The sequence below is a fragment of the Adiantum capillus-veneris genome, chromosome 12, assembly GCF_014529385.1.
Source record: "Adiantum capillus-veneris isolate H3 chromosome 12, ASM1452938v2, whole genome shotgun sequence".
Lineage (NCBI taxonomy): Eukaryota > Viridiplantae > Streptophyta > Polypodiopsida > Polypodiales > Pteridaceae > Adiantum > Adiantum capillus-veneris.
In genome coordinates this window covers 80,338,774-80,353,337 of record NC_140942.1, presented here as the reverse complement: position 1 = coordinate 80,353,337, position 14,564 = coordinate 80,338,774, and positions in this window count along the sequence as shown.

Genomic DNA, 14,564 nt, shown 5'->3' with positions numbered 1-14,564 from the left:
TTCTTGGGTGGACCGGTGCTGCCCAAAAGTGCAGATAAAGTCATTCTTGTGGACAAAGTGTTTGCTAGAGATTGTTTTGGTTACTGCCCAGGCTATACAGGTGGTCGGGCAGCGTATTACTACACCTACACAGCAATGGCACTAGCTCTTGGTAGACAAAACCCAGATGAACTTTTAGAGTATGGCAAACATCTCATGATTCGTTACAAGGGTGACGTGCCAAAAAACAAAATTGAACCTTCAAAATCTTGATACACTTCAAGTAGCAATTGTATAAGATCATGTATTACATAAATTTTGTACAATGTCATCCACTCAGAGTATCTTTCTCCACTTGTGATTCACATACACCATTGTCTCTCTCCACCTTCGTTGACTTTCACGAGCTCCGGAGTTGTTGTATGCCATTGATCTTTTAACTTTTTGTTGTTGTAAATGTCTGATGGCTTGTGCTGTTGCTGAATTTGCCAAGACTTCTTTTGCCTGCATTCGATGAATGATTCTACGATAGAACCATTCAAATAGTTCTCTCAAACTATTAGCCTTGATTCGAGAGCCACCATGTCGTGTGTGCCTGAAATAAGCATTTCTCGCCATGTAATGAGACTTTTCCATCCCTTGGGTATTCCATATTGCCGGGTTCCCATACTTCTATATAAAATATGGCAAATGATTGAAGATGATGTGCTGGATATGAAAACAGATTAGTTAGAATGTTTTACAGTCACATATTTGCACATAAGAGAGAAAGAAATACATGATAATACCATGTAGTGAGTAATCTGGGTGTCTGTCCATGCTGTCTTGAATGATTTTTTCAGAAGGTTGAGATTTTCCTTGAACTTGTTCATATCACCTTGTGACCAGTCATCTTTGTCGCACATCAAAAATAGGATGTCTATTGATCGCCAAACCTCAGCCTTCGCGTTACGAGTAGTTGGTTCGTGGTCTTTGACTGCAATATGTAGCTTTTTCCAGCTCTGATACTCTACTTTGCTAACATAAGATGTGTTATATATTTTTCCATGTTTTGTTAGCTTTGGATCTCTTGTACCTTGGGGCTTAGATAAAAACCTCCGTGCCTTCACCCCACCGATGGATGGTTTGCATGGGACATCCTTCTCAACAGTTGATCTCTTTTCATCCCGCTGGATTTTCACATTGCCACCATGAAGCCCCATATCCGACAGTACCATTTCTAAGCACTGCAGGGCTACTTGTCGTTCTGCGGAGTTCTTAATCTTCCAAGCAAACCCGATGTATAAGTAGACCAATTTCTCCACAATTCTACAAAGGGCATGCATTGTACAAATGTGGACATTCACAAGTGGTATTTTCAAAACCGGTCGAAAAGCAGGATCCTCAATGTGATGTGTTGGAGCTTTTCTCCACCACTTTGGGTCCATGACCTTTGCAGGCTCCATGCAGCACAAACACGGTGACTTTGCCATTGCACCCATTCCACAATTATACATGCACTTTAATGTTTTAAGGTCACCTGCAAGATGCCACTGAACTTGAAAGTCTCCCCTTCCATCTAGACGTAGTACCTCTCCCTGGTTAGTCTGTCGATCAATCACCTCCGGAATATTAGTTCGATGGAACACCCAATATAGAATCTCATGATCTTCTTTCTTTACCTGCAACACAAAATAAATGAGACTTAAGTAGATCTGAACATTTGAGCTTACTTGAGAATCTCGCTTACCTCAAACGCACCAAGCCACCATATGTTAGATTCTGATTGAACACTAAAATATAAAGGATCATCACTGGGACACTTTGAGAGGGCTCTATTCATTAAAGTAATAGTAACACGCTCTAGCTTTTTCTCTTTAACAAGCTCACACTCATCCAGTTTTAACACAAAATGTAATACCCCACGTGACTCTTCAAATGTGATGTTGTAAAACTCCACCATTCTCTTCTGTAATATCCGCAGGTCCATAAAAATATTGTTGAACTCATCATATGCCATGTTTGCTCCATGGCCACTGTAAGTTGCTTTAATATGAAAGGGCTGTCCAAGATAGTCTCCCTGTGCCTCATTAAGCTGAAACCTCTCTTTCCAAACACTTGAGGCTGATGGTAGAAGTTTGGATTTTATACCCTTCCTAACAAAGATGGATGAGACAGACTTTTGGATAGCCTAATATCCTCTTTTGCTTACACCAAGTGAATCAAGTGTGCCTTGTATCTCTTTTGCAGGCACTGAGTTCTCTGAAATAAAGCGGTCCACTACATTTCGTTGTAGGACCTTAAACTTCTTGTCATGTACTATATCTGATGCCAGGCTTCTACCTATAAGTGGCTTCAATCTCTTTCCTATATTGGCTTTGGGGTCAATGTTTTCCTTGTCAGGATAGATTGAATTTCTACATGAAGACAATGCATAAGTAAATAACAGAAAATTTGCTTCACTAACACTATTTAGGCACATGAAAACAATGCATAACAAGAAAAAACAAAAGATTACTTAACTAAGACAATGTAGCCAACCAAGAAGCATCACCTTAATGCTCGGATTCTTTTCTTGAGACCTCCTGATGCAACCTGCAATGTTTCAAGATTGCGCAATTTCTTCTTTCGGATACGACCACCCAAGATGGTGTCCTTCATTTGACAACTTCGCACCTTTCCTTTCAGTTCTTGTACCTCTGTTTTATGTTGCAAAATGGTAACCTGATCTGTAGAATGTAAATGTGAAAGGCGAACAATCTCACATTGTTGAGCTTGGAGAATGCTCTTGTAAGCTTCAGCTTCTCTTGTAAGTGATTTACAATAACCCAGAAGGCCCTTTTCTCCATCACCAGCAAAGGTCAATAAGCTTGTAGGATTGACAAACGGTGGAGATGCATTAGTCATTGGATTCTTAGGGTAGAGAGAGCCTCTCGTCCAGATATCTATGTGTTTAGCTCCTTGAGCTCTGAGCGTGTCTATGGAATCGGGAGGTGTATGTGTGTTTGTTTTACTGCGCTTAATCAATGGTTGGTACTCATTGTCCAAATCAATGTGAAGGTGATATTTGGCTCGTTTCTGGGTAACATTTGTGCCATTTGAGGAGTGCGCCATTAGCCAAATGTGCAGGTTTAATGGAAAGTGAATAGCGGCGGCTGCGGATTCGTCCCTCCATGTTAGCCTCATTCCCTCCATATTGACGAGGTTCATTCAATGCAACTGAAAAGAGGATTATCCCTCAATCACTACGAACGAATGTTCAGAAGAGTAAGGAATCTACTTAAAGTACACTTTTTGAACTTTTACTATGAAAGACCCAGCTCTTTTATTTGCCATTTTTTCTAGAGAGAGAGTGCAAAAAATACATTTTCTTAGAAGGCCCTCCAAATGACCTCCGAAATTTCCTAATAGGCTCACTACTACACGGTTAGGCCATGCTATGGGTATGACCACCTTTCCATCTGTGAAGCCTGCTACCCAAACTTTCTCTCAGCTTTCCAAGGATGCCACCATTCAAACATCATTGAAGACCTTAAAGCCCAGGTACAAGGATTTCGCGAAATGCTTCTACATGGAGATAGGTCTGCTCAAGCTCAGGCTCAGGCTCCAGTTGACGTGGGGTTTGGATGGACTGGATCCAGGCCACCATTGCATATTGCAGGTCCTTCTCAGCACTTCAGCACTTTATGGGACTCTACACACAGCCTCCAGTTCAGTACTACAGTCAACAGTATCCTCAGGGGTTTCAGTCATCACCATTGTCCCACATGCATAGCGTTCCTTGCTGCGATGGTGTTGCTGGTGCACACCGCCATGGCTATGTTACTCCCATCCTCAGTACACTATCGGACAGGTGTTACCCTCTGCACTCCTGTAGCAGTTGGTGGCTCCTTTCACAGGCGGACAGGTTATGGACAGTGGAGCCCAGCAGCCTCTAGTCCAGAAGCAAATGGATCCACCTCCATAGACTAATTAATCCTTCGGGTGCGGTGGTGGCGACTACTCTTTCTCTAGGATGACAGGATGACAGTCTTTTCACCAAGGCAGTACAGTAGTCATTTATTATTGCAGTTCAATAAATTCCTCTCAGCTTTCCAAGGAATGTGTCTAAATCCAAAACGCATAAATTTAGTGCCATTTTTCATGCATAACTTGACATCTCCCATACTGCATATATCAAGCTAATTGGTATCTCCAAGCTTGACTAAACCATGCATAACAATATATGTGGAGAACCATTCCCTATGGGGAGTAACATGGAAATTGACACATGAATCAATGATCCAATTTTACACATAACACTCATCAATAGATAATAACGCATCTGGACTCAAATCAACAGTGAAAACAAGCACATCTAACGGGTGTTGTACGTCAAGAAAAACTTTGGAGGTGGAGATTCAACCACATTGATCTCCTCTATCTTTGCACTGCTCTTTGGAGTGTCAGACTTCACAATAGCTTTGCCCTTTGGAGTGTCAGACTTCATTTGTCATGCATAACTTGACATCTCCCATACCGCATATATCAAGCTGATAGGAATCTCGAAGCTTGATTGAACCATGCATACCAGTATATGTGGAGAACCATTCCCTATGGGGAGTAACATGGAAACAAACACCTGAATCAATGATCCAATTTTTCACATAAAATTGATCAAGAGATAATAGCACATTTGGAGTCAAATCGGCAGTGAAAACAAGCACATCTGACAGCTATTGCTTCACGTCAAGAACAACCTCTGGAGGTGGAGATTCAACCACATTGATCTCCTCTATCCTTACACTGCTCTTTGGAGCGTCAGATTTCACAATAGCTTTGCCCTTTTCACACTGGAAAGTACAGCAATCTTTCTTTAAGTAGCCTTTCTTAGCACAATAATAGCATTCTACATTTCTTAAGTCACGACCTCAACTCTTTCTACAATTCTAGTGATCCTTACGATCCCGTGAATGATCGCCACCGCTGCAACTACGCCCACCTCTTTGCTTATGAAGATTATGGACACTTTACATATATGCATCTCCATGCCCACCACTATAGGAGACTCTCCTACCCAATGTCTACCTCTTTACACAGGCACAAGTTCCCTTTTGATAGGAAATTTATTTGCAAATTATTTAATGACTGCAAATCTTTAGAGTTCATTGCGAGAGAGAGAGAGAGAGAGAGAGAGAGAGATTTGTTCCTTTGTGAAGCTCCAATTCACCGGGGTGAAGCCCCTCTTCACAAAAAAGCAATTTCTTGTGTTTTTCTTTGATGCTTGTTGGATGGCCGCTTTTTTGATGGCCGCCTTTGAAGGCCTTCTAAACTTTTTTGAAAAAACCTTGGAACCTCTTGTAAGCTTTCCAAGTCTTTGAGCTTTTGGCTTCTTTTATAGCTCAATTATGTGCTTTGTGGGACTGGCCCCTTATGTCTTTTAGAAGATGAGGCTGAGCCGAGCAGCGGGGTCAGGCTCGGGTAGAGCAAGCACCCGATGCAGGTTCAGGCAGCAAGGGTCAGGCGGGGGTAGCCTCGGGCAGCACGGGCAAGGCGCGGGCAGGGCAGTCAGCTTTCGGGCAAGCAGGCAGGCGCAGGCAGCACCAAAGTCGATGAAGAAAATGCTTGTTCGCGTGAAGCTCCCCCTGCAGACCCAAAAAGGGCTTCAAATTCCAGCACACGTTTGGTGGAGTCCGTGACTATTCGTGCTTCGGCGTGGGAACAGCTGGCGGACTTGACCTCATCAAAAGGTTGTATTTTGCAGCTTGCTTGAGATCCGCCCGAACTGCTCGCTCCAGGGATACGACATTGAACACACAGCCTTCCAAAACCACAACCAACCAAGGTAATTGAGCTAATCCAAGGGGCCCAATGGGCTCCACGTGAGTAATCATCCAAAAGAAATATATTTTTGGTTGGTTTTGCAAGGCTTCTTCACAAAACACACACACACACACCTATCTCAAGCAAAAATTGGGGATGGTGTGGAGGGAGCTCTCGGGCTCGGATTGAAGAGGTTAGGGGCTCTATGGAAATTGCTTGAGGAGTACTTTCCAATGATGTGGGCAATAGTTTGCGATATAAAGTTGAAAAATTAATTTGAAGATGCAAATTATGCAAAATCTATGCCATAGTACCAATCTAAATGCAAGTTTAATGGAAAAACTTAATGAATTCTAATGCTAATTAGGATTCCAATTAGTCAGTGAGTAGTGGCTCAAGAGTCTTTAGCTCGAGAACATGCTCATGCTAGCTACTGGAATACTAATTAGGCATGAGAGGATAAAACATTATGGATCTAGCTAATGAAGGTAAAGTAATGCTAATCGTACTAACACACAAACGCATAACAACAATCCTAGCTAGCACACCATAGCTCTGATACGAATTGTTAGGAATGGAATTGTGCTAGCTAGGGTGGATGAAAGAGAAACATAGTGCAAGTGTGAGTGTGTGTGTGTGTGTGTGTAAGCAATATTATCACTCAAGTGAATTAGGTTCCAAGATAGAATTAGCTTGGACTCATAAACACAATCTTGAGTATTGACTTAGCTTAGCATAGGCTCACCATAGACAAGCATGTAGTGCAAAATAGAGTTGTGTTTATCCATTCATGAAATGAGCTTTAAGTAGCTCTACAGCCTTGCTCCAAGCATGTGGGATAATTCCACTCTTCTCTCCTTGACTCACACTTTAGGACAAATCTCACACTTTACAGTGAGGTATCTTGATTGATTCCCTTTAATGAGACATGGGGGCTCCCCTATTCAAAAGTTTGTGAGTCGCAATAATTGTGCCATATAAAAGAAAATAATGGAGACATTGATTGTTGGAATTAAGGTTGCAAGGATACACACACATCCTAGTGAAGATGACGGAGCTCAAGGCACACGATAGAGAGGATTTAGTTATATATCGGCTAGCTTGCCTGCGTGGCATGGCAGTTCGAGCCGATTGCCAATGAATTGAAACCGGTTGGGATCAGTTGACCAAAAGGTCAACACAGTTGCAGTGCACACATCTTGAACCTAGATCCTCTCCGCCAAAGGAAATTGCTATACCTCTACGCTATGCATGCACGGTTGAATGCGTAGTGCAACATGTCTTTGATAACTCAAAAAATAAAATTGCCCCCCCCCCCCCCCCCCCCCCCCCCCCCCCCCCCCCCCCCCAAAAGCATCGTGACCGGCTCAACCAGTGCGCCACCTACATGTATGCATATTGACGATATTTAACATGAGCCCAATAGAGGGGAAAGAACCTCCTAGTGAGGGAAAAAATGCCCCGGTACTCCTAAGTGTGTTGTGTGACACACATCACAACCACATATATGGTAACAAATCCCCCCTGGGAATGATGTGGTGAACAAGAGCTAGCACATAGTGTACAGGAAAGTGCCATGCCCTGAGAATATGATCAATCCACAAAGGGAAGTAAGCCCAAAGCTTTGCGGAAGGCTTCTAACTTCTCATGAGGAAATGCCTTTGTGAACAAATTTGCAAGGTTGTCTTGTGTCGACACATAAGCAGATGATCTCTCCTGCTGAGAGTCTCTCTTTGACATAGTAATAATATACCTCAATGTGCTTTGTGCAAGCATGAAAAATCGGTCTCCTTGCAACTGCCAATCCGCTTTGACTATCTTTGTAGATTATGTTGGCAGTGTCCTGTCCAACACCCAAATCAGCCATAAGGCGTCTGGGCCATAAACACTCAACCGTAGTTGTGAAGACTGCCATGTACTTAGCTTCACAACTAGAAGTGGCCACATTAGGTTGCTTCTTGCTCAAGCATGATATGCATGAACTATCAATCATGAAACAAAAACCAGTTGTAGATACTCATGTGTCATAACAACAACCAGCCCAATTTAAGTCCGAAAAAGCATGTAAATCTGGTGGCAATGATCCCCCCTTGGGATAAAACAATCCAAGATGTAAAGCTCCACTCAAATAGTGAAAGATCCTCTTGATAGTCTTCCAATGTTTAGATATGGGACTATGCATAAATCTGTTAAACTCTTACGAGACTACAAACTAAATATTTGACCTCGTATTGCATACATAAATAAGGCATCTTGATAAAGAGTGACATCGCCAAGATCACCAGAATCAAGAATAATTAATTTCAAACTTGTTTCCATTGGAGTAGCAATAGGTTTACACTTCTCAAGGTCAAACTTACATAGTAATGTTTCTATGTGATATTATTATATGCTTAAAATTGTGGAGGTCTCACACATTGATTCTCTATAGAAATATATTTGTCTTTTTTAGCTACCATTTATAATGACACACAATGTCTCCGATTGAGCTTACAACATAAAATAAATTGTTTTGTGCAAGAAGTTTAGCCATAATAATTGCCTTAGGTGTAAAGAAATGTAAGGTATTGTCTCTTTGTAACTTAAGTGTCTCTAAAGTTTTCTTTTGCAGCGCGCTCTCTCTCTCACTCACTCAATATTTAATGAGTCAATGGAATTTTTTGGTGTGTTTTGAAAGCCAACAATCTTCAATGTGTCGGGACTTGCACTTACCTAATTCTTTTTCCTTTTGATCTTGCTTCTTCCCAAACCAGTGTGTGTACGCGTCCACGTGTACGTGTGTGTGTGTGTGTGTGTGTGTGTGTGTGTGTGTGTGTGTTTGTGTTTTTACCTTTTCTAGTCTAATTTGAGCTTTTTGGGAAAAATGCAAATCTCGCCACAAATTTGCTGAAAATCAAGTATGTGTGTGAGAGAGAGGACTAACAGAACAAAGACAATCAAGTGATAACCATTAAATTTTCAATGATCAAATGTACAAGGAGATGGACTTATATAGCCCAAAAAACATCTTAGGTAAGTAAATACGGAGCTAGCTTAGAGATGGTTCCTACACAAGCTGGGTGAGTAGCTAGCCAACGTTCCCTCCTTTAGCTCAGAGGTAAAGTGACCCTATGAGATGACCCAAGATGAGAGGAAATTATCTTGTAAAAGATAGGATTAGAGGATTGCATCTAGCATGGTCTCTATGATAGTGCAAAGGGAAGCCATCATGCATGGATCAAAGGTTTAAAAAAAGAAAGCATTGCTCATGTGCGTGCATGCGTTCCATGGTTGTCGAGATGCACTCAAACGCTCAAAAAGAAATGACCCCCTTATGGGACTCACCTCTTGGATTAGTAATTACTGCAAATGGAAGTGTAATGAGCGGTCTTACCACATCCAAAAGGCATGGGTAGTGTCTAAACCAATTTACTAGAGCTATACAAATGATATATTATTGGGAGATTAACATTAGTCTTGTAATTGGACATTCAAGTGTCATGTTTTCCTACCAAGTTTTAGCAATTTATTTGTCCCGCTAGAAACAAGTCTTTTAGGTGGGTTATGAAGAAGAGAAAACATTGGATTTTTCTCCATATCAAAATACAAGCCCTATGGAGAGAATTATGGTAAGATTTAAGCCATAAAGTTTAGAAGAATTTCAAGCTATTTTGCCAAAAAATAGTAAAATGCTTATATCTTTTTGTAGAGATGACCTTTTTCATGTTTGTAAAAGCCAAGTATTAGTGCTTAGTGTTACAAAACATTAGAATGCCCTTCAAAAACTAGTTTCCAAGTCACAAGTTATAGATATGATTACATACTTGAGTACGTGCTGACTAAGAGCATAATTTTGGCCTTCCAAAGGCTCTCTCATGCAATTGGGGCTCTTCTAGTGCAGTTTGACAGCTACAAATGAATATATATGTTAAACCAAGAAAATACATATATTTATGGCTCCCTAACTAAGGTAAATCTCATTACCTGAACCCTATCTTGATTTTTTTATTTTTCAAAATCTCTTGAAAATCTTGAACCTTCTACAATAACATGAAAATCAAGGTTTTAGGTGTCCCAATTGTATCCATACTATGTACTTTTACACATTTAGTTGATCTACGTGAAAAATTTGAAGATATTTGAGGTTTGCATGCTTATGTCTCAAAAATAAAAATATCAAAGTTTTCTCATGCGCAATTTTGAATATTTAAAATGATCCAATAATTCTTTGTTTACCTAGCTACCTTGAGTCCTCAATGGGGAGAGTAAGCAATCTATCACTTTCTAAAATGCACACATACATCAAAAACATTTTATCTTTGTATACAATGATATGCTTGAAATGGCCATATCACACACATAGAACTTCATATTATTTTATATACTCTCAAGTAAATCTTTTTGCACATGAGACTTGCAATCATCTATAGTACAATTGTGGAAAAGTAGTGTATCATTTTCTACAAGGTCTCTTCATTTTTTCTTGAGCTTATAAAGTCAGCCTATTCAAAGTATTATCGCACTCTTCCGGAGGTCAACTTGATGAGTATGATTCTTGATCATGATGAGTTTTAAAATGCAAGGTTGTATTCTCTCCGTCGTTCCTAGCACGTGGTGCATCAATTAGGTGGCCATGGTGATGCCTATGCCTGGTTGTTGCCCGATGGTACACGGCCCTTGTTCAACCATGTAACATGACTAATATTTGGAAGGGATAAGCACGTCCCCATGTGGGCCCTCTAGTGTGTCGAAAGAAAAAAGGGTGCACTCTTAAAAGACCCTCTAGCTGACACGTTTAAGCATGCCAAGAGGGTTTTCTCAAATACACCATCTTATGCAAGTAGGATTTAATCTAAATTTGTTAAAAAATGGCACTAAAGTGTCCTGTTTTCGGTACCAAACTAGTATTAAAAAGAATTTTAGCAAGCCCAAGTATCCTCACTATAATATGAGTCAATTGTGAGCTTTGTTTATTTAAATTGTTGTTCCGTTTTGTTGGGTGTAGCAATGATTTGAACATGTTAGTTGTTGTATTGCCTTTTTGTTGTTTTAAACATTGGTCAATTGTGTGACCAGATTCTTATGATATGTACACTTCTTGATTGTACCCTTGGAAAGAAATTCTTCTGCAAAAGGGTCAAAATTTGAGTCTTTCCTTGATCCTCTGCATCACTGGCAACTTTGAATGGAATATGTCTCATGCATGTCTCTTATGTGGCACTATTAATTGAGAAGTACAAGCTTTTTGTTATCAAATTTCATAACCTTAAGAGCAAAGAGCCATTGACATCAAAGTCTTAAAGCATATGGATAATTCGTAAGTGGATCACATGATTGATAGACAGAGTTATCCAATTCCATCTTGAGAAACAATCTAGAATTGTAACATTGCCACCGAATGTGGTCTCTATGTTAGTCCACACATCCTGGTGAGGTCAAGATGATGAAGAAACGTATCTTCCAAGCCTACAAAAATCAGAGCAAGAGCCAAATTGATATTTTACGGCCACATGGTCACATCAATCATTCAATAGCAACGAAATATTTAGATGCGCCAATGTTGGTCATATTGACTAAAGAATCCTCTTCTTCTCCTCTCTCTCTCTCTCTCTCTCTCTCTCTCTCTCAGCGCAGCGCCCGCCACCACCCCTGGCTGCTCACGCAGCGCCTGCCAGCAGAGACTGCCACCATCTCTGCCTGCTCATGTAGCACCCGCCAGCACCCCCCGGAGTTACCTGCACGCTGCTGTTGCTCTTGTTGCCGCTCCACTGCATTTCCACACGCCTGTATAGCTGTTGCACCTGCATCAGCATTGCCACCCCCATCCCTCCCTGCTACTGCCACCCATATACACACACACACACACACACACACAGATTGCATGTTTCACTTTCACAGCACACATTAACCGCATCCGTCTGTCGCACACACACATACACACATTTCACATTGCACTTTCACATCACATCACTACATTTCAACATGACTCTCCTCACCACTTGAGTCATGCAAGGCAAACGAACAAATCAAAAAAGCTTCGAGATGGCAAAAGGAGGAGTAACCAAAGATGAATTAACCAAGATGGACGACAAGCTCGATGCCACAATCAAGGAGAACAAGAAGATGACGGACTCCGCCGTCAACACTATCATCAACCGTCCCTACAAGCTCGAGAAGGAAGTGGAAGCCTTGAATAAGGAGAAAGAGGAGTGGGTCAAAGAAAAAGAGTTAAAGACGAGGAGACAAGGAAGGAGCTCGCGATGTGGAAGGAGGCCCAAGAAGGATGGGAAAAGGAAAAGAAGGAGATGCAAGAAAAAATGGCCATCCTCAATGCCTCAATAGCATCCCTCACCCCCGAAGAAGGTGAAATAAACAATGAAACCAAAGAGGCCATCAAGGAAGAACTCACCAAAGCTCTCACTGAAAGCTTGGAAGACAAGCTTGAGGCCTCAAAGGAAGGGTGGGTGGAGGTGGTCAAGAAGAACCTTAAAAAAGAAGCCAAAGAGGGTGCTCACAAAGAAGAGGCCCTCCTTGTACACACCACACTTGAAGAGGAGAAGATGAGGCATGCCCGCCGCCTAAATATACTAGTCACCAGCATGGAAGAAGGGAAAGACTCCACTCTCGAGAAAGATGGCAAAACCCTATGTACCAAACTCGGGTACAAGATAGAAGACCCAATCCCCTTCACCAAAGCTTGGAGAGCCGGTAAAGACCCAACCAAAAAGAGGCCCCTCATCCTCCAATTTCCATCGAAAGAAGCCCGTACCCTCTTCACCCGCAAGAGGGTCATTCTACGAGGCCTCACAGGGGCCCCCATCTACCTTGATGATGACCTCACAAAGATGCAAGTAGAACACCGAAGAGCATGCATGCCTCAAGTACAACAAGCACGCAAAGAGGGGAAACGGGCCTCCTACCAAGACGGTCGAGTCATCATTGATGGCAAAGCCGTAGCATAGGGCTCGTGGCCTATGGGACACTATACGAAGAGATACACATGGCAGTTTGAAATTGCAATGGCTATCTATGGACACATCCAGGGAGACTAGAGGAGATGATGCATGACCGAGACATTGTTCTACTCACAGAGACACATGCGAGTCCCGAGAGAGGCCTACCTCGAGTACAGAATTACCAATAGGAGTCTCTACACAGGAAGTGCACACGGTACAACACTTCTAGAGGATCTGGTGGGGTAGCAATCCTCTATCGCCACTCACTTCACAGCAGGATACAGATAGTAGCCCGCGACCCAGAGGCATGCTACATGTGGATACGGATTGAGCTATCGGAGGAGCACACTCTATACATTGCCATTTGCTACTTCGCACCTAGCGGTTCTAGGTTTGCACAGACAGAAGGAGCAAGTGTAGTGGAGACCCATACACATGTAGGGGAGGAGGAGGACGATACACAATCACCATATACATGTCTCTGGGAGGGGATCATGGAGTACTCCAGAATAGGGGAAGTCTTCCTTATGGGGGATTTCAACGCCAAGACACAAAGTAGACAGTGTGACATCTACGACTTCGATGACCTAGAACTACTCTCCACCTTGGAGAACACAGAGGCAGAGAGGACCTCCGGAGATACCACCATGCCCACACCATATAGGAGACACATACTCCGTTTGGGATCACAGCACCGTCTCGTTATCTATAACGGGATGGCACAATGGCCATCATCTCGAGGCTTGACTTGCATACCACCATCGGTGTCTGGTGGAGGTAGTATAGTGGATTACATCATCGGCCTCAGAGAGGTAGCTCACCTGCTTACATCCTTCACCATCCCACCACTACCTATCGGGGCTGACCACGCATACCTTGCTCTTTCTTTCACTGGCTCACCCATTTCACACACACCACCCACACCCACGCCACACACTACCATACATTTCACACATGAGCTGGCCAAAGTCTATTCATCACATGTGTACGAGGGGATCTATGCTCTCGATCCAGATACACCACTCTCTACACTCAATAGCCAGCTCTTCATAGCTCTTCACACTTCAGCCCTCAGTTGCTTCCCACACACCACTCACAATGGCCGACCCCCACCCTCTAGGACGATGCCCCAGAACAGATGGTATGACAGGGAGTGCAGAGACCTCTACAGACAGCTGCAGGCTCAACGAACCTTGGATGAGATCCCCGAGAGCGAGTTCAGGAGATAGATGAAGTCCATTACACGCCGTAAAAGGCGGGCCTTCGAGGAGCAGTAGGAGCTTATGTTGTACCACCTTCTCATGAGTACAGACTGCACCATAGCATGGAGGACTCTAGGAGAGCCACGTCCTACTACCCCACTAGAGGACCCTCAGACCTAGCATGACTATGCCAAGCGCCTATACCAGATACCTGGCCAGCCACCGATCCCAGAGCCATCCGACCCTCGACCTACCACTTCGACTTTCTTTACATCTACTATGGTGGAGAGGGCCATTCAGCGCCTACAGCACGATCGTTCAGCTGATCATACAGACCTACAAAGCGAGCGCCTAATCTATCCGGCAGAGACTCTCTCCCCCCTAATAGCACGTCTCTTCAACTATATGTTGGTTGAGGGACTACCAAAGGAGTGGACTATGCACACGATTGTGCCTATCCACAAATCTGGCGACATTCTGGATCTAGGGAACTACAGGACTATCATGATTGGCCGCACATTGGCCAAACTATACGCGGCAGTTCTTGGGGTAGAGCTTAGCACACATGCAGAGGTATCAGGGATACAAGCACCAGGACAGGCAGGTTTTAGACACACTTTCTCGACTATCGATCACATTTTTGTGCTTTGCTGTCGAATAGGCAGAG